The 18,624-nt window shown below is 63.4% G+C and overlaps 5 non-coding genes across 5 annotated transcripts; all 5 read left to right on the top strand.

The window, feature by feature from the left end:
- Window positions 1–2,875: 2,875 nt before the first annotated feature.
- Window positions 2,876–2,994, top strand: LOC142864315 (5S ribosomal RNA). Its single transcript, XR_012914840.1, has one exon. It is a non-coding gene; the product is annotated as a 5S ribosomal RNA (ribosomal RNA).
- A 3,766-nt stretch (window positions 2,995–6,760) lies between these two features.
- LOC142864313 (5S ribosomal RNA) lies at window positions 6,761–6,879 on the top strand. Its single transcript, XR_012914838.1, has one exon. It is a non-coding gene; the product is annotated as a 5S ribosomal RNA (ribosomal RNA).
- A 3,766-nt stretch (window positions 6,880–10,645) lies between these two features.
- LOC142864312 (5S ribosomal RNA) lies at window positions 10,646–10,764 on the top strand. The gene has a single exon (XR_012914837.1). It is a non-coding gene; the product is annotated as a 5S ribosomal RNA (ribosomal RNA).
- Window positions 10,765–14,530: 3,766 nt separating this feature from the next.
- On the top strand, window positions 14,531–14,649 carry LOC142864311 (5S ribosomal RNA). Its single transcript, XR_012914836.1, has one exon. It is a non-coding gene; the product is annotated as a 5S ribosomal RNA (ribosomal RNA).
- A 3,766-nt stretch (window positions 14,650–18,415) lies between these two features.
- LOC142864310 (5S ribosomal RNA) lies at window positions 18,416–18,534 on the top strand. The gene has a single exon (XR_012914835.1). It is a non-coding gene; the product is annotated as a 5S ribosomal RNA (ribosomal RNA).
- The last annotated feature ends 90 nt before the right edge of the window (window positions 18,535–18,624 follow it).

Here is an 18,624-nt window from a genome sequence, read left to right as displayed (position 1 = left end):
CAGGCGTGAGCCACCGCGCCCGGCCCCCCCTGTGTTCTTATTCATATACCTCTCATGTTGTTCCAGCGTATTGTGGGGGTACCAATGTTAAGGTCGGGTGCCTTGCCCTCTCCAAGCCTCCCCCCTCGGGTCAGAGCTTCAAGTGCGCCCATCCCCCAGTCGGTGCGCACCCACCCCATGCCTAATGGATGTGTATGCCCCTCCCCTCCCCCCACCCGCCCGCCCGACACCCACCCGATGAAGGTGATTCCTCTCTGTCCACTTAGGCGTCCATCCGTTCGTACCAGTTTGCTGGTGAGCGCGCTCACGTGGTGCCCGTGTGTCCATTCTTGGGATACTTGGCTTACTGGAACGGGTTCCAGCTCTGGCCAGGAGAACACGAGAGGCGCCCTCTCACCGCTGCTCCTCACAGCCGAATGGCACTCCGTGGTGTCCACGCGCCACATTTTATTGATGCACTCCTGGATGGATGGGCACTCGGGTCGCTTCCACGTCTTTGGGATTGTGAATTGTGCCCTAACTGTAACCCTAACCCTTACCCAGCCCGTCTCCTCTGCCCCTGCCTGACGCACTCCTCCCCGGCCAGGCCCGTCACTGTCCTGGGCCCCCGCCTGACCGGCTCCTCCCCGCCCGGCCGGTCACCGTCCTCTGCCCCTGCCTGACACGCTCCTTCCCGCCCGGCCTCTCACCGTCCTCGGCCCCTGCCTGACCGGCTCCTCCGTCGCCTGGGCCTTCCAAGGGCTTGGTGTGGATGCTGCTTCCAGGAAGCCCTCCAGAAACCCGGCAGCAGGGTGGCCGCAGCAGTCTCCAGCAGCCGTCCCTAAGTCGCGTGAGTGCGGGGGACGTGCCCCCGCTGTGCCGCGGGGGCCCAGCCTGGTGTCTTCCCTGAGGCCCTGCGGCTGCCGGCTGGGCTGCCGCTCCCCGCAAGGGGAGAGCCGCGGAGGTGGGGACCGCCTCCTGATGGGGACGTACACGCAGCTCTCCACGTCGGATTCCGGGGCTCTCTGTCCTGCCCGAAGGCCCAGCTGGCCTGCGGGTCCTTAGAGTGGCAAAAACCTCCGAAAACTGAGACTGAGGGTCCGGTGGGTGTCTGCACTTTTGTGCTGGGCACCCCAGGGAGGCCCGGGGGCTGGCTGGACAACGCGGTCTGCTGGGCGGGGGGTTTGGAGGAGCAACTGATGCCCTTTGCACTTTGGGTAGCAAGAGTCTGAGGTGTCTCTGAGCCCTGTGCCATGTGGGGGGGGGTGCGGGGCGGAGGAGGAGGAGGAGGAGGTGGGAAGGGCCGGGGCCTGCAGTCCTGTTCCCGGGGTGGCACGGCAAGTGGCTTCTTCCACAGGCTGCTTGGCCTGGGCTCCCTGCACCTGGGCCTTTGGAGGACCGGCCCTGTGCTTGCCAACACTTCCTGCAGGGACCCAGAGCTGGGAGGTGGCATCTCTCAGCCCTGGGTCGGGCAGAGCCCCAGCGGGCCATGCCCACAACCTCTCTCAGCACCGGTCCCCCAGAAGGCTCCTTTGGGACCAGGATTCTCTTGCGGTGACTCTTTAAGGTCTGGCCCCTGGATGGAGGGGCACCAGGAGTAGAGGAGCAGGAAGGGGAAGGGGGTGGCCATGCGAGGGGACACTTTGAGGCCAAGTCCCAGCTTCAGCCTGATCCTCCTGGGAACCCCGCTCTGAGACAAGGAGCCGGGCTTCGCATTCCCACAGCAGCCAGTCGTGGGCTGAGGACACCTGGGGCGTTGGGAACTCCCTGGCTTCTCCTTGGTTTAACATCTAGAGCTGCTTGTGAATCGCGCCGCCACACACACCCGAGTGCAGGTGTCTTCCGCACAGACTGCGGGCCTCGCTCTTCTGAATGCCGCTAGCTCGCCACCCACCCACGGGTGAACCTGGTCAGGGTGCTTTCTCTCAGGGGCAGACTCTTTTCCGGGCGGGCTACCGGTGTCTCTGTTTGCTCGTTTCTTTCTTCCATTTCGGGAAAGTCTTCCTTGCTGGGTGTGGAAATCTCCTATGCCTTCCCTCGCCTATTCTGTCAGCTTTAAAATTCTCCTTCAGTTGCCACCCTCACAGATGGATTAGGAAACTCTTTCCGGTGCACTCATTAGTGAAATGACCTCCAGGAAGCTGGAATCCAATATCTAATGGCCGATTTTTAGCGAGTCCACACGCCAGGGTGGTCGGGGTCCAAAGCAGCCCCGGCCAGGCCCAGGCCCCTTGGACTGGGCCACAGGAGGACACGGAGGAGGGTCCCGGCCCCCACGAAGCGGTGCCGGCAGTTCTCCACGGGCTTGGGCGTTTTCCAGAGGTAGGAGATGGAGGGGACTGATTTCTTCAGCGCCCCCCAAACCACGCCACCCCACCCCACCCATGGGACACATCCCCAGAGAGAGACGCCCCATACACTGGCTGTGCCCCAGCCCTGGCCCGGGGGAATAGGCGGCAGCCCACCCACAGGGCGAGGGGGGGGCGCAGCTGAAAGGGGTTGTGGGGGAGGGCGGCCCCTGGCTGGGGTCAAAGGGCGAGCGTCCCGCGCGTGCGCAGTCAGCGGCAGCGACGCGCTGGGGGTGGGCAGCGGGTAGGTGAAGGAGGCCGGGCGAGGAGACGAGGGGGGCTGGGAGGGCTCCACCTTGGCGAGTCCAGCCGTGGAGGCGCATCTTGTGTGAGTGTGAGTGAGTGTGAGTGTGTGTGTGTGTGTATAGAGAGACAGCCCCCCACCCCGCCCCGCCCCGCCCCGCCCCGCCCATCACCCCCGTCCCTGGGAGCCCGCGGGACCCGGCCGGCCCGGCCCCGCCCGGCGCGGGGCCTGGGGCGGGAGGCGGCGGCGGGGAAGCCCAGAGAGGCTCGGCTTCTCGAGCGGGGCAGGGGCGCCCTCCGCCGCCGTCTAGGGCCACACCACCCTGAACGCCCCCGATCTCGTCTGGTCTCGGAAGCTAAGCAGGGTCGGGCCTGGTTAGTACTTGGATGGGAGACCGCCTGGGAATACCGGGTGCCACAGGCTGCTGCTTTTTTTTTTTTTTTTTTCTTGCCTCTTGTTCTGTCCCCTTTCTGGGAGCGCGGCGGCGGCCCGGGGTGGGGGTCACCCCCACCCTCAGCGCCCGCGCGGTGCCTGGCGCCCCAGCCCGCACCGTGGGGCCTCCTCTTGTCCCAAGCCGCGACACCGCCGCCACGCGGCAGCATGCGTGGCTTCTGGACTGTCAGGTCTCAGACCAAAGGTCTGCTCTGTGGGAACCGACACGCTGGAGGAAACCTTGAGAGTCTGAGAGGGGAGGGAGTTCCAGAAGAAGGCCAGGATGTCATTTTGAGGGAGTATGTGACCAGAACTCGTCCCGTTGCTTTTGGGGTTCTATGGGCTACACGCAGGAATCTTTGGTGGTGGCACCTGATGTTGGGGGATCCGGAGTCACACCCAGACCTGCTCCACAGGCCTCCTTTTACTTTTCTCTTCGGATTCATTATTTTTAAAAAGTGTCTCTTACCTCTAGGATTGCATTTTCTTTTCTCTCTCTTTTCAAGCAGATGATGGGAGTACAAGTATTCAGGTGACATGTGTTGCCCGTGCCGCCCTCCCCCCTGTGTTCTTTTTTTTTTTTTTTTTGAGACAGAGTCTCGTTTTGCTGCCCAGGCTAGAGTGAGTGCCATGGCGTCAGCCTAGCTCACAGCAACCTCAATCTCCGGGCTCAAGCAATCCTGCTGCCTCAGCCTCCCGAGTAGTTGGGACTACAGGCATGCACCACCACGCCCGGCTGTGTTTTTCTATATATATTAGTTGGCCAATTAATTTCTTTCTATTTTTAGTAGAGACGGGGTCTCGCTCTTGCTCAGGCTGGTTTCGAACTCCTGACCTGGAGCAATCCGCCCGCCTCGGCCTCCCAGAGAGCTAGGATTACAGGCGTGAGCCACCGCGCCCGGCCCCCCCTGTGTTCTTATTCATATACCTCTCATGTTGTTCCAGCGTATTGTGGGGGTACCAATGTTAAGGTCGGGTGCCTTGCCCTCTCCAAGCCTCCCCCCTCGGGTCAGAGCTTCAAGTGCGCCCATCCCCCAGTCGGTGCGCACTCACCCCATGCCTAATGGATGTGTATGCCCCTCCCCTCCCCCCACCCGCCCGCCCGACACCCACCCGATGAAGGTGATTCCTCTCTGTCCACTTAGGCGTCCATCCGTTCGTACCAATTTGCTGGTGAGCGCGCTCACGTGGTGCTCGTGTGTCCATTCTTGGGATACTTGGCTTCCTGGAACGGGTTCCAGCTCTGGCCAGGAGAACACGAGAGGCGCCCTCTCACCGCTGCTCCTCACAGCCGAATGGCACTCCGTGGTGTCCACGCGCCACATTTTATTGATGCACTCCTGGATGGATGGGCACTCGGGTCGCTTCCACGTCTTTGGGATTGTGAATTGTGCCCTAACTGTAACCCTAACCCTTACCCAGCCCGTCTCCTCTGCCCCTGCCTGACGCACTCCTCCCCGGCCAGGCCCGTCACTGTCCTGGGCCCCCGCCTGACCGGCTCCTCCCCGCCCGGCCGGTCACCGTCCTCTGCCCCTGCCTGACACGCTCCTTCCCGCCCGGCCTCTCACCGTCCTCGGCCCCTGCCTGACCGGCTCCTCCGTCGCCTGGGCCTTCCAAGGGCTTGGTGTGGACGCTGCTTCCAGGAAGCCCTCCAGAAACCCGGCAGCAGGGTGGCCGCAGCAGTCTCCAGCAGCCGTCCCTAAGTCGCGTGAGTGCGGGGGACGTGCCCCCGCTGTGCCGCGGGGGCCCAGACTGGTGTCTTCCCTGAGGCCCTGCGGCTGCCGGTTGGGCTGCCGCTCCCCGCAAGGGGAGAGCCGCGGAGGTGGGGACCGCCTCCTGATGGGGATGTACACGCAGCTCTCCACGTCGGATTCCGGGGCTCTCTGTCCTGCCCGAAGGCCCAGCTGGCCTGCGGGTCCTTAGAGTGGCAAAAACCTCCGAAAACTGAGACTGAGGGTCCGGTGGGTGTCTGCACTTTTGTGCTGGGCACCCCAGGGAGGCCCGGGGGCTGGCTGGACAACGCGGTCTGCTGGGCGGGGGGTTTGGAGGAGCAACTGATGCCCTTTGCACTTTGGGTAGCAAGAGTCTGAGGTGTCTCTGAGCCCTGTGCCATGTCGGAGGGGGGGGTGCGGGGCGGAGGAGGAGGAGGAGGAGGTGGGAAGGGCCGGGGCCTGCAGTCCTGTTCCCGGGGTGGCACGGCAAGTGGCTTCTTCCACAGGCTGCTTGGCCTGGGCTCCCTGCACCTGGGCCTTTGGAGGACCGGCCCTGTGCTTGCCAACACTTCCTGCAGGGACCCAGAGCTGGGAGGTGGCATCTCTCAGCCCTGGGTCGGGCAGAGCCCCAGCGGGCCATGCCCACAACCTCTCTCAGCACCGGTCCCCCAGAAGGCTCCTTTGGGACCAGGATTCTCTTGCGGTGACTCTTTAAGGTCTGGCCCCTGGATGGAGGGGCACCAGGAGTAGAGGAGCAGGAAGGGGAAGGGGGTGGCCATGCGAGGGGACACTTTGAGGCCAAGTCCCAGCTTCAGCCTGATCCTCCTGGGAACCCCGCTCTGAGACAAGGAGCCGGGCTTCGCATTCCCACAGCAGCCAGTCGTGGGCTGAGGACACCTGGGGCGTTGGGAACTCCCTGGCTTCTCCTTGGTTTAACATCTAGAGCTGCTTGTGAATCGCGCCGCCACACACACCCGAGTGCAGGTGTCTTCCGCACAGACTGCGGGCCTCGCTCTTCTGAATGCCGCTAGCTCGCCACCCACCCACGGGTGAACCTGGTCAGGGTGCTTTCTCTCAGGGGCAGACTCTTTTCCGGGCGGGCTACCGGTGTCTCTGTTTGCTCGTTTCTTTCTTCCATTTCGGGAAAGTCTTCCTTGCTGGGTGTGGAAATCTCCTATGCCTTCCCTCGCCTATTCTGTCAGCTTTAAAATTCTCCTTCAGTTGCCACCCTCACAGATGGATTAGGAAACTCTTTCCGGTGCACTCATTAGTGAAATGACCTCCAGGAAGCTGGAATCCAATATCTAATGGCCGATTTTTAGCGAGTCCACACGCCAGGGTGGTCGGGGTCCAAAGCAGCCCCGGCCAGGCCCAGGCCCCTTGGACTGGGCCACAGGAGGACACGGAGGAGGGTCCCGGCCCCCACGAAGCGGTGCCGGCAGTTCTCCACGGGCTTGGGCGTTTTCCAGAGGTAGGAGATGGAGGGGACTGATTTCTTCAGCGCCCCCCAAACCACGCCACCCCACCCCACCCATGGGACACATCCCCAGAGAGAGACGCCCCATACACTGGCTGTGCCCCAGCCCTGGCCCGGGGGAATAGGCGGCAGCCCACCCACAGGGCGAGGGGGGGGCGCAGCTGAAAGGGGTTGTGGGGGAGGGCGGCCCCTGGCTGGGGTCAAAGGGCGAGCGTCCCGCGCGTGCGCAGTCAGCGGCAGCGACGCGCTGGGGGTGGGCAGCGGGTAGGTGAAGGAGGCCGGGCGAGGAGACGAGGGGGGCTGGGAGGGCTCCACCTTGGCGAGTCCAGCCGTGGAGGCGCATCTTGTGTGAGTGTGAGTGAGTGTGAGTGTGTGTGTGTGTGTATAGAGAGACAGCCCCCCACCCCGCCCCGCCCCGCCCCGCCCCGCCCATCACCCCCGTCCCTGGGAGCCCGCGGGACCCGGCCGGCCCGGCCCGGCCCGGCGCGGGGCCTGGGGCGGGAGGCGGCGGCGGGGAAGCCCAGAGAGGCTCGGCTTCTCGAGCGGGGCAGGGGCGCCCTCCGCCGCCGTCTAGGGCCACACCACCCTGAACGCCCCCGATCTCGTCTGGTCTCGGAAGCTAAGCAGGGTCGGGCCTGGTTAGTACTTGGATGGGAGACCGCCTGGGAATACCGGGTGCCACAGGCTGCTGCTTTTTTTTTTTTTTTTTTTTCTTGCCTCTTGTTCTGTCCCCTTTCTGGGAGCGCGGCGGCGGCCCGGGGTGGGGGTCACCCCCACCCTCAGCGCCCGCCGCTGTGCCTGGCGCCCCAGCCCGCACCGTGGGGCCTCCTCTTGTCCCAAGCCGCGACACCGCCGCCACGCGGCAGCATGCGTGGCTTCTGGACTGTCAGGTCTCAGACCAAAGGTCTGCTCTGTGGGAACCGACACGCTGGAGGAAACCTTGAGAGTCTGAGAGGGGAGGGAGTTCCAGAAGAAGGCCAGGATGTCATTTTGAGGGAGTATGTGACCAGAACTCGTCCCGTTGCTTTTGGGGTTCTATGGGCTACACGCAGGAATCTTTGGTGGTGGCACCTGATGTTGGGGGATCCGGAGTCACACCCAGACCTGCTCCACAGGCCTCCTTTTACTTTTCTCTTCGGATTCATTATTTTTAAAAAGTGTCTCTTACCTCTAGGATTGCATTTTCTTTTCTCTCTCTTTTCAAGCAGATGATGGGAGTACAAGTATTCAGGTGACATGTGTTGCCCGTGCCGCCCTCCCCCCTGTGTTCTTTTTTTTTTTTTTTTTGAGACAGAGTCTCGTTTTGCTGCCCAGGCTAGAGTGAGTGCCATGGCGTCAGCCTAGCTCACAGCAACCTCAATCTCCGGGCTCAAGCAATCCTGCTGCCTCAGCCTCCCGAGTAGTTGGGACTACAGGCATGCACCACCACGCCCGGCTGTGTTTTTCTATATATATTAGTTGGCCAATTAATTTCTTTCTATTTTTAGTAGAGACGGGGTCTCGCTCTTGCTCAGGCTGGTTTCGAACTCCTGACCTGGAGCAATCCGCCCGCCTCGGCCTCCCAGAGAGCTAGGATTACAGGCGTGAGCCACCGCGCCCGGCCCCCCCTGTGTTCTTATTCATATACCTCTCATGTTGTTCCAGCGTATTGTGGGGGTACCAATGTTAAGGTCGGGTGCCTTGCCCTCTCCAAGCCTCCCCCCTCGGGTCAGAGCTTCAAGTGCGCCCATCCCCCAGTCGGTGCGCACCCACCCCATGCCTAATGGATGTGTATGCCCCTCCCCTCCCCCCACCCGCCCGCCCGACACCCACCCGATGAAGGTGATTCCTCTCTGTCCACTTAGGCGTCCATCCGTTCGTACCAGTTTGCTGGTGAGCGCGCTCACGTGGTGCCCGTGTGTCCATTCTTGGGATACTTGGCTTACTGGAACGGGTTCCAGCTCTGGCCAGGAGAACACGAGAGGCGCCCTCTCACCGCTGCTCCTCACAGCCGAATGGCACTCCGTGGTGTCCACGCGCCACATTTTATTGATGCACTCCTGGATGGATGGGCACTCGGGTCGCTTCCACGTCTTTGGGATTGTGAATTGTGCCCTAACTGTAACCCTAACCCTTACCCAGCCCGTCTCCTCTGCCCCTGCCTGACGCACTCCTCCCCGGCCAGGCCCGTCACTGTCCTGGGCCCCCGCCTGACCGGCTCCTCCCCGCCCGGCCGGTCACCGTCCTCTGCCCCTGCCTGACACGCTCCTTCCCGCCCGGCCTCTCACCGTCCTCGGCCCCTGCCTGACCGGCTCCTCCGTCGCCTGGGCCTTCCAAGGGCTTGGTGTGGATGCTGCTTCCAGGAAGCCCTCCAGAAACCCGGCAGCAGGGTGGCCGCAGCAGTCTCCAGCAGCCGTCCCTAAGTCGCGTGAGTGCGGGGGACGTGCCCCCGCTGTGCCGCGGGGGCCCAGCCTGGTGTCTTCCCTGAGGCCCTGCGGCTGCCGGCTGGGCTGCCGCTCCCCGCAAGGGGAGAGCCGCGGAGGTGGGGACCGCCTCCTGATGGGGACGTACACGCAGCTCTCCACGTCGGATTCCGGGGCTCTCTGTCCTGCCCGAAGGCCCAGCTGGCCTGCGGGTCCTTAGAGTGGCAAAAACCTCCGAAAACTGAGACTGAGGGTCCGGTGGGTGTCTGCACTTTTGTGCTGGGCACCCCAGGGAGGCCCGGGGGCTGGCTGGACAACGCGGTCTGCTGGGCGGGGGGTTTGGAGGAGCAACTGATGCCCTTTGCACTTTGGGTAGCAAGAGTCTGAGGTGTCTCTGAGCCCTGTGCCATGTGGGGGGGGGTGCGGGGCGGAGGAGGAGGAGGAGGAGGTGGGAAGGGCCGGGGCCTGCAGTCCTGTTCCCGGGGTGGCACGGCAAGTGGCTTCTTCCACAGGCTGCTTGGCCTGGGCTCCCTGCACCTGGGCCTTTGGAGGACCGGCCCTGTGCTTGCCAACACTTCCTGCAGGGACCCAGAGCTGGGAGGTGGCATCTCTCAGCCCTGGGTCGGGCAGAGCCCCAGCGGGCCATGCCCACAACCTCTCTCAGCACCGGTCCCCCAGAAGGCTCCTTTGGGACCAGGATTCTCTTGCGGTGACTCTTTAAGGTCTGGCCCCTGGATGGAGGGGCACCAGGAGTAGAGGAGCAGGAAGGGGAAGGGGGTGGCCATGCGAGGGGACACTTTGAGGCCAAGTCCCAGCTTCAGCCTGATCCTCCTGGGAACCCCGCTCTGAGACAAGGAGCCGGGCTTCGCATTCCCACAGCAGCCAGTCGTGGGCTGAGGACACCTGGGGCGTTGGGAACTCCCTGGCTTCTCCTGGGTTTAACGTCTAGAGCTGCTTGTGAATCGCGCCGCCACACACACCCGAGTGCAGGTGTCTTCCGCACAGACTGCGGGCCTCGCTCTTCTGAATGCCGCTAGCTCGCCACCCACCCACGGGTGAACCTGGTCAGGGTGCTTTCTCTCAGGGGCAGACTCTTTTCCGGGCGGGCTACCGGTGTCTCTGTTTGCTCGTTTCTTTCTTCCATTTCGGGAAAGTCTTCCTTGCTGGGTGTGGAAATCTCCTATGCCTTCCCTCGCCTATTCTGTCAGCTTTAAAATTCTCCTTCAGTTGCCACCCTCACAGATGGATTAGGAAACTCTTTCCGGTGCACTCATTAGTGAAATGACCTCCAGGAAGCTGGAATCCAATATCTAATGGCCGATTTTTAGCGAGTCCACACGCCAGGGTGGTCGGGGTCCAAAGCAGCCCCGGCCAGGCCCAGGCCCCTTGGACTGGGCCACAGGAGGACACGGAGGAGGGTCCCGGCCCCCACGAAGCGGTGCCGGCAGTTCTCCACGGGCTTGGGCGTTTTCCAGAGGTAGGAGATGGAGGGGACTGATTTCTTCAGCGCCCCCCAAACCACGCCACCCCACCCCACCCATGGGACACATCCCCAGAGAGAGACGCCCCATACACTGGCTGTGCCCCAGCCCTGGCCCGGGGGAATAGGCGGCAGCCCACCCACAGGGCGAGGGGGGGGCGCAGCTGAAAGGGGTTGTGGGGGAGGGCGGCCCCTGGCTGGGGTCAAAGGGCGAGCGTCCCGCGCGTGCGCAGTCAGCGGCAGCGACGCGCTGGGGGTGGGCAGCGGGTAGGTGAAGGAGGCCGGGCGAGGAGACGAGGGGGGCTGGGAGGGCTCCACCTTGGCGAGTCCAGCCGTGGAGGCGCATCTTGTGTGAGTGTGAGTGAGTGTGAGTGTGTGTGTGTGTGTATAGAGAGACAGCCCCCCACCCCGCCCCGCCCCGCCCCGCCCCGCCCATCACCCCCGTCCCTGGGAGCCCGCGGGACCCGGCCGGCCCGGCCCCGCCCGGCGCGGGGCCTGGGGCGGGAGGCGGCGGCGGGGAAGCCCAGAGAGGCTCGGCTTCTCGAGCGGGGCAGGGGCGCCCTCCGCCGCCGTCTAGGGCCACACCACCCTGAACGCCCCCGATCTCGTCTGGTCTCGGAAGCTAAGCAGGGTCGGGCCTGGTTAGTACTTGGATGGGAGACCGCCTGGGAATACCGGGTGCCACAGGCTGCTGCTTTTTTTTTTTTTTTTTTCTTGCCTCTTGTTCTGTCCCCTTTCTGGGAGCGCGGCGGCGGCCCGGGGTGGGGGTCACCCCCACCCTCAGCGCCCGCGCGGTGCCTGGCGCCCCAGCCCGCACCGTGGGGCCTCCTCTTGTCCCAAGCCGCGACACCGCCGCCACGCGGCAGCATGCGTGGCTTCTGGACTGTCAGGTCTCAGACCAAAGGTCTGCTCTGTGGGAACCGACACGCTGGAGGAAACCTTGAGAGTCTGAGAGGGGAGGGAGTTCCAGAAGAAGGCCAGGATGTCATTTTGAGGGAGTATGTGACCAGAACTCGTCCCGTTGCTTTTGGGGTTCTATGGGCTACACGCAGGAATCTTTGGTGGTGGCACCTGATGTTGGGGGATCCGGAGTCACACCCAGACCTGCTCCACAGGCCTCCTTTTACTTTTCTCTTCGGATTCATTATTTTTAAAAAGTGTCTCTTACCTCTAGGATTGCATTTTCTTTTCTCTCTCTTTTCAAGCAGATGATGGGAGTACAAGTATTCAGGTGACATGTGTTGCCCGTGCCGCCCTCCCCCCTGTGTTCTTTTTTTTTTTTTTTTTGAGACAGAGTCTCGTTTTGCTGCCCAGGCTAGAGTGAGTGCCATGGCGTCAGCCTAGCTCACAGCAACCTCAATCTCCGGGCTCAAGCAATCCTGCTGCCTCAGCCTCCCGAGTAGTTGGGACTACAGGCATGCACCACCACGCCCGGCTGTGTTTTTCTATATATATTAGTTGGCCAATTAATTTCTTTCTATTTTTAGTAGAGACGGGGTCTCGCTCTTGCTCAGGCTGGTTTCGAACTCCTGACCTGGAGCAATCCGCCCGCCTCGGCCTCCCAGAGAGCTAGGATTACAGGCGTGAGCCACCGCGCCCGGCCCCCCCTGTGTTCTTATTCATATACCTCTCATGTTGTTCCAGCGTATTGTGGGGGTACCAATGTTAAGGTCGGGTGCCTTGCCCTCTCCAAGCCTCCCCCCTCGGGTCAGAGCTTCAAGTGCGCCCATCCCCCAGTCGGTGCGCACTCACCCCATGCCTAATGGATGTGTATGCCCCTCCCCTCCCCCCACCCGCCCGCCCGACACCCACCCGATGAAGGTGATTCCTCTCTGTCCACTTAGGCGTCCATCCGTTCGTACCAATTTGCTGGTGAGCGCGCTCACGTGGTGCTCGTGTGTCCATTCTTGGGATACTTGGCTTCCTGGAACGGGTTCCAGCTCTGGCCAGGAGAACACGAGAGGCGCCCTCTCACCGCTGCTCCTCACAGCCGAATGGCACTCCGTGGTGTCCACGCGCCACATTTTATTGATGCACTCCTGGATGGATGGGCACTCGGGTCGCTTCCACGTCTTTGGGATTGTGAATTGTGCCCTAACTGTAACCCTAACCCTTACCCAGCCCGTCTCCTCTGCCCCTGCCTGACGCACTCCTCCCCGGCCAGGCCCGTCACTGTCCTGGGCCCCCGCCTGACCGGCTCCTCCCCGCCCGGCCGGTCACCGTCCTCTGCCCCTGCCTGACACGCTCCTTCCCGCCCGGCCTCTCACCGTCCTCGGCCCCTGCCTGACCGGCTCCTCCGTCGCCTGGGCCTTCCAAGGGCTTGGTGTGGACGCTGCTTCCAGGAAGCCCTCCAGAAACCCGGCAGCAGGGTGGCCGCAGCAGTCTCCAGCAGCCGTCCCTAAGTCGCGTGAGTGCGGGGGACGTGCCCCCGCTGTGCCGCGGGGGCCCAGACTGGTGTCTTCCCTGAGGCCCTGCGGCTGCCGGTTGGGCTGCCGCTCCCCGCAAGGGGAGAGCCGCGGAGGTGGGGACCGCCTCCTGATGGGGATGTACACGCAGCTCTCCACGTCGGATTCCGGGGCTCTCTGTCCTGCCCGAAGGCCCAGCTGGCCTGCGGGTCCTTAGAGTGGCAAAAACCTCCGAAAACTGAGACTGAGGGTCCGGTGGGTGTCTGCACTTTTGTGCTGGGCACCCCAGGGAGGCCCGGGGGCTGGCTGGACAACGCGGTCTGCTGGGCGGGGGGTTTGGAGGAGCAACTGATGCCCTTTGCACTTTGGGTAGCAAGAGTCTGAGGTGTCTCTGAGCCCTGTGCCATGTCGGAGGGGGGGGTGCGGGGCGGAGGAGGAGGAGGAGGAGGTGGGAAGGGCCGGGGCCTGCAGTCCTGTTCCCGGGGTGGCACGGCAAGTGGCTTCTTCCACAGGCTGCTTGGCCTGGGCTCCCTGCACCTGGGCCTTTGGAGGACCGGCCCTGTGCTTGCCAACACTTCCTGCAGGGACCCAGAGCTGGGAGGTGGCATCTCTCAGCCCTGGGTCGGGCAGAGCCCCAGCGGGCCATGCCCACAACCTCTCTCAGCACCGGTCCCCCAGAAGGCTCCTTTGGGACCAGGATTCTCTTGCGGTGACTCTTTAAGGTCTGGCCCCTGGATGGAGGGGCACCAGGAGTAGAGGAGCAGGAAGGGGAAGGGGGTGGCCATGCGAGGGGACACTTTGAGGCCAAGTCCCAGCTTCAGCCTGATCCTCCTGGGAACCCCGCTCTGAGACAAGGAGCCGGGCTTCGCATTCCCACAGCAGCCAGTCGTGGGCTGAGGACACCTGGGGCGTTGGGAACTCCCTGGCTTCTCCTTGGTTTAACATCTAGAGCTGCTTGTGAATCGCGCCGCCACACACACCCGAGTGCAGGTGTCTTCCGCACAGACTGCGGGCCTCGCTCTTCTGAATGCCGCTAGCTCGCCACCCACCCACGGGTGAACCTGGTCAGGGTGCTTTCTCTCAGGGGCAGACTCTTTTCCGGGCGGGCTACCGGTGTCTCTGTTTGCTCGTTTCTTTCTTCCATTTCGGGAAAGTCTTCCTTGCTGGGTGTGGAAATCTCCTATGCCTTCCCTCGCCTATTCTGTCAGCTTTAAAATTCTCCTTCAGTTGCCACCCTCACAGATGGATTAGGAAACTCTTTCCGGTGCACTCATTAGTGAAATGACCTCCAGGAAGCTGGAATCCAATATCTAATGGCCGATTTTTAGCGAGTCCACACGCCAGGGTGGTCGGGGTCCAAAGCAGCCCCGGCCAGGCCCAGGCCCCTTGGACTGGGCCACAGGAGGACACGGAGGAGGGTCCCGGCCCCCACGAAGCGGTGCCGGCAGTTCTCCACGGGCTTGGGCGTTTTCCAGAGGTAGGAGATGGAGGGGACTGATTTCTTCAGCGCCCCCCAAACCACGCCACCCCACCCCACCCATGGGACACATCCCCAGAGAGAGACGCCCCATACACTGGCTGTGCCCCAGCCCTGGCCCGGGGGAATAGGCGGCAGCCCACCCACAGGGCGAGGGGGGGGCGCAGCTGAAAGGGGTTGTGGGGGAGGGCGGCCCCTGGCTGGGGTCAAAGGGCGAGCGTCCCGCGCGTGCGCAGTCAGCGGCAGCGACGCGCTGGGGGTGGGCAGCGGGTAGGTGAAGGAGGCCGGGCGAGGAGACGAGGGGGGCTGGGAGGGCTCCACCTTGGCGAGTCCAGCCGTGGAGGCGCATCTTGTGTGAGTGTGAGTGAGTGTGAGTGTGTGTGTGTGTGTATAGAGAGACAGCCCCCCACCCCGCCCCGCCCCGCCCCGCCCCGCCCATCACCCCCGTCCCTGGGAGCCCGCGGGACCCGGCCGGCCCGGCCCGGCCCGGCGCGGGGCCTGGGGCGGGAGGCGGCGGCGGGGAAGCCCAGAGAGGCTCGGCTTCTCGAGCGGGGCAGGGGCGCCCTCCGCCGCCGTCTAGGGCCACACCACCCTGAACGCCCCCGATCTCGTCTGGTCTCGGAAGCTAAGCAGGGTCGGGCCTGGTTAGTACTTGGATGGGAGACCGCCTGGGAATACCGGGTGCCACAGGCTGCTGCTTTTTTTTTTTTTTTTTTTTCTTGCCTCTTGTTCTGTCCCCTTTCTGGGAGCGCGGCGGCGGCCCGGGGTGGGGGTCACCCCCACCCTCAGCGCCCGCCGCTGTGCCTGGCGCCCCAGCCCGCACCGTGGGGCCTCCTCTTGTCCCAAGCCGCGACACCGCCGCCACGCGGCAGCATGCGTGGCTTCTGGACTGTCAGGTCTCAGACCAAAGGTCTGCTCTGTGGGAACCGACACGCTGGAGGAAACCTTGAGAGTCTGAGAGGGGAGGGAGTTCCAGAAGAAGGCCAGGATGTCATTTTGAGGGAGTATGTGACCAGAACTCGTCCCGTTGCTTTTGGGGTTCTATGGGCTACACGCAGGAATCTTTGGTGGTGGCACCTGATGTTGGGGGATCCGGAGTCACACCCAGACCTGCTCCACAGGCCTCCTTTTACTTTTCTCTTCGGATTCATTATTTTTAAAAAGTGTCTCTTACCTCTAGGATTGCATTTTCTTTTCTCTCTCTTTTCAAGCAGATGATGGGAGTACAAGTATTCAGGTGACATGTGTTGCCCGTGCCGCCCTCCCCCCTGTGTTCTTTTTTTTTTTTTTTTTGAGACAGAGTCTCGTTTTGCTGCCCAGGCTAGAGTGAGTGCCATGGCGTCAGCCTAGCTCACAGCAACCTCAATCTCCGGGCTCAAGCAATCCTGCTGCCTCAGCCTCCCGAGTAGTTGGGACTACAGGCATGCACCACCACGCCCGGCTGTGTTTTTCTATATATATTAGTTGGCCAATTAATTTCTTTCTATTTTTAGTAGAGACGGGGTCTCGCTCTTGCTCAGGCTGGTTTCGAACTCCTGACCTGGAGCAATCCGCCCGCCTCGGCCTCCCAGAGAGCTAGGATTACAGGCGTGAGCCACCGCGCCCGGCCCCCCCTGTGTTCTTATTCATATACCTCTCATGTTGTTCCAGCGTATTGTGGGGGTACCAATGTTAAGGTCGGGTGCCTTGCCCTCTCCAAGCCTCCCCCCTCGGGTCAGAGCTTCAAGTGCGCCCATCCCCCAGTCGGTGCGCACCCACCCCATGCCTAATGGATGTGTATGCCCCTCCCCTCCCCCCACCCGCCCGCCCGACACCCACCCGATGAAGGTGATTCCTCTCTGTCCACTTAGGCGTCCATCCGTTCGTACCAGTTTGCTGGTGAGCGCGCTCACGTGGTGCCCGTGTGTCCATTCTTGGGATACTTGGCTTACTGGAACGGGTTCCAGCTCTGGCCAGGAGAACACGAGAGGCGCCCTCTCACCGCTGCTCCTCACAGCCGAATGGCACTCCGTGGTGTCCACGCGCCACATTTTATTGATGCACTCCTGGATGGATGGGCACTCGGGTCGCTTCCACGTCTTTGGGATTGTGAATTGTGCCCTAACTGTAACCCTAACCCTTACCCAGCCCGTCTCCTCTGCCCCTGCCTGACGCACTCCTCCCCGGCCAGGCCCGTCACTGTCCTGGGCCCCCGCCTGACCGGCTCCTCCCCGCCCGGCCGGTCACCGTCCTCTGCCCCTGCCTGACACGCTCCTTCCCGCCCGGCCTCTCACCGTCCTCGGCCCCTGCCTGACCGGCTCCTCCGTCGCCTGGGCCTTCCAAGGGCTTGGTGTGGATGCTGCTTCCAGGAAGCCCTCCAGAAACCCGGCAGCAGGGTGGCCGCAGCAGTCTCCAGCAGCCGTCCCTAAGTCGCGTGAGTGCGGGGGACGTGCCCCCGCTGTGCCGCGGGGGCCCAGCCTGGTGTCTTCCCTGAGGCCCTGCGGCTGCCGGCTGGGCTGCCGCTCCCCGCAAGGGGAGAGCCGCGGAGGTGGGGACCGCCTCCTGATGGGGACGTACACGCAGCTCTCCACGTCGGATTCCGGGGCTCTCTGTCCTGCCCGAAGGCCCAGCTGGCCTGCGGGTCCTTAGAGTGGCAAAAACCTCCGAAAACTGAGACTGAGGGTCCGGTGGGTGTCTGCACTTTTGTGCTGGGCACCCCAGGGAGGCCCGGGGGCTGGCTGGACAACGCGGTCTGCTGGGCGGGGGGTTTGGAGGAGCAACTGATGCCCTTTGCACTTTGGGTAGCAAGAGTCTGAGGTGTCTCTGAGCCCTGTGCCATGTGGGGGGGGGTGCGGGGCGGAGGAGGAGGAGGAGGAGGTGGGAAGGGCCGGGGCCTGCAGTCCTGTTCCCGGGGTGGCACGGCAAGTGGCTTCTTCCACAGGCTGCTTGGCCTGGGCTCCCTGCACCTGGGCCTTTGGAGGACCGGCCCTGTGCTTGCCAACACTTCCTGCAGGGACCCAGAGCTGGGAGGTGGCATCTCTCAGCCCTGGGTCGGGCAGAGCCCCAGCGGGCCATGCCCACAACCTCTCTCAGCACCGGTCCCCCAGAAGGCTCCTTTGGGACCAGGATTCTCTTGCGGTGACTCTTTAAGGTCTGGCCCCTGGATGGAGGGGCACCAGGAGTAGAGGAGCAGGAAGGGGAAGGGGGTGGCCATGCGAGGGGACACTTTGAGGCCAAGTCCCAGCTTCAGCCTGATCCTCCTGGGAACCCCGCTCTGAGACAAGGAGCCGGGCTTCGCATTCCCACAGCAGCCAGTCGTGGGCTGAGGACACCTGGGGCGTTGGGAACTCCCTGGCTTCTCCTGGGTTTAACGTCTAGAGCTGCTTGTGAATCGCGCCGCCACACACACCCGAGTGCAGGTGTCTTCCGCACAGACTGCGGGCCTCGCTCTTCTGAATGCCGCTAGCTCGCCACCCACCCACGGGTGAACCTGGTCAGGGTGCTTTCTCTCAGGGGCAGACTCTTTTCCGGGCGGGCTACCGGTGTCTCTGTTTGCTCGTTTCTTTCTTCCATTTCGGGAAAGTCTTCCTTGCTGGGTGTGGAAATCTCCTATGCCTTCCCTCGCCTATTCTGTCAGCTTTAAAATTCTCCTTCAGTTGCCACCCTCACAGATGGATTAGGAAACTCTTTCCGGTGCACTCATTAGTGAAATGACCTCCAGGAAGCTGGAATCCAATATCTAATGGCCGATTTTTAGCGAGTCCACACGCCAGGGTGGTCGGGGTCCAAAGCAGCCCCGGCCAGGCCCAGGCCCCTTGGACTGGGCCACAGGAGGACACGGAGGAGGGTCCCGGCCCCCACGAAGCGGTGCCGGCAGTTCTCCACGGGCTTGGGCGTTTTCCAGAGGTAGGAGATGGAGGGGACTGATTTCTTCAGCGCCCCCCAAACCACGCCACCCCACCCCACCCATGGGACACATCCCCAGAGAGAGACGCCCCATACACTGGCTGTGCCCCAGCCCTGGCCCGGGGGAATAGGCGGCAGCCCACCCACAGGGCGAGGGGGGGGCGCAGCTGAAAGGGGTTGTGGGGGAGGGCGGCCCCTGGCTGGGGTCAAAGGGCGAGCGTCCCGCGCGTGCGCAGTCAGCGGCAGCGACGCGCTGGGGGTGGGCAGCGGGTAGGTGAAGGAGGCCGGGCGAGGAGACGAGGGGGGCTGGGAGGGCTCCACCTTGGCGAGTCCAGCCGTGGAGGCGCATCTTGTGTGAGTGTGAGTGAGTGTGAGTGTGTGTGTGTGTGTATAGAGAGACAGCCCCCCACCCCGCCCCGCCCCGCCCCGCCCCGCCCATCACCCCCGTCCCTGGGAGCCCGCGGGACCCGGCCGGCCCGGCCCCGCCCGGCGCGGGGCCTGGGGCGGGAGGCGGCGGCGGGGAAGCCCAGAGAGGCTCGGCTTCTCGAGCGGGGCAGGGGCGCCCTCCGCCGCCGTCTAGGGCCACACCACCCTGAACGCCCCCGATCTCGTCTGGTCTCGGAAGCTAAGCAGGGTCGGGCCTGGTTAGTACTTGGATGGGAGACCGCCTGGGAATACCGGGTGCCACAGGCTGCTGCTTTTTTTTTTTTTTTTTTTCTTGCCTCTTGTTCTGTCCCCTTTCTGGGAGCGCGGCGGCGGCCCGGGGTGGGGGTCACCCCCACC

The sequence above is a fragment of the Microcebus murinus genome, chromosome 24 (genome assembly GCF_040939455.1).
Source record: "Microcebus murinus isolate Inina chromosome 24, M.murinus_Inina_mat1.0, whole genome shotgun sequence".
Taxonomy (NCBI): domain Eukaryota; kingdom Metazoa; phylum Chordata; class Mammalia; order Primates; family Cheirogaleidae; genus Microcebus; species Microcebus murinus.
This window is presented reverse-complemented; position numbering and strand designations above follow the sequence as displayed.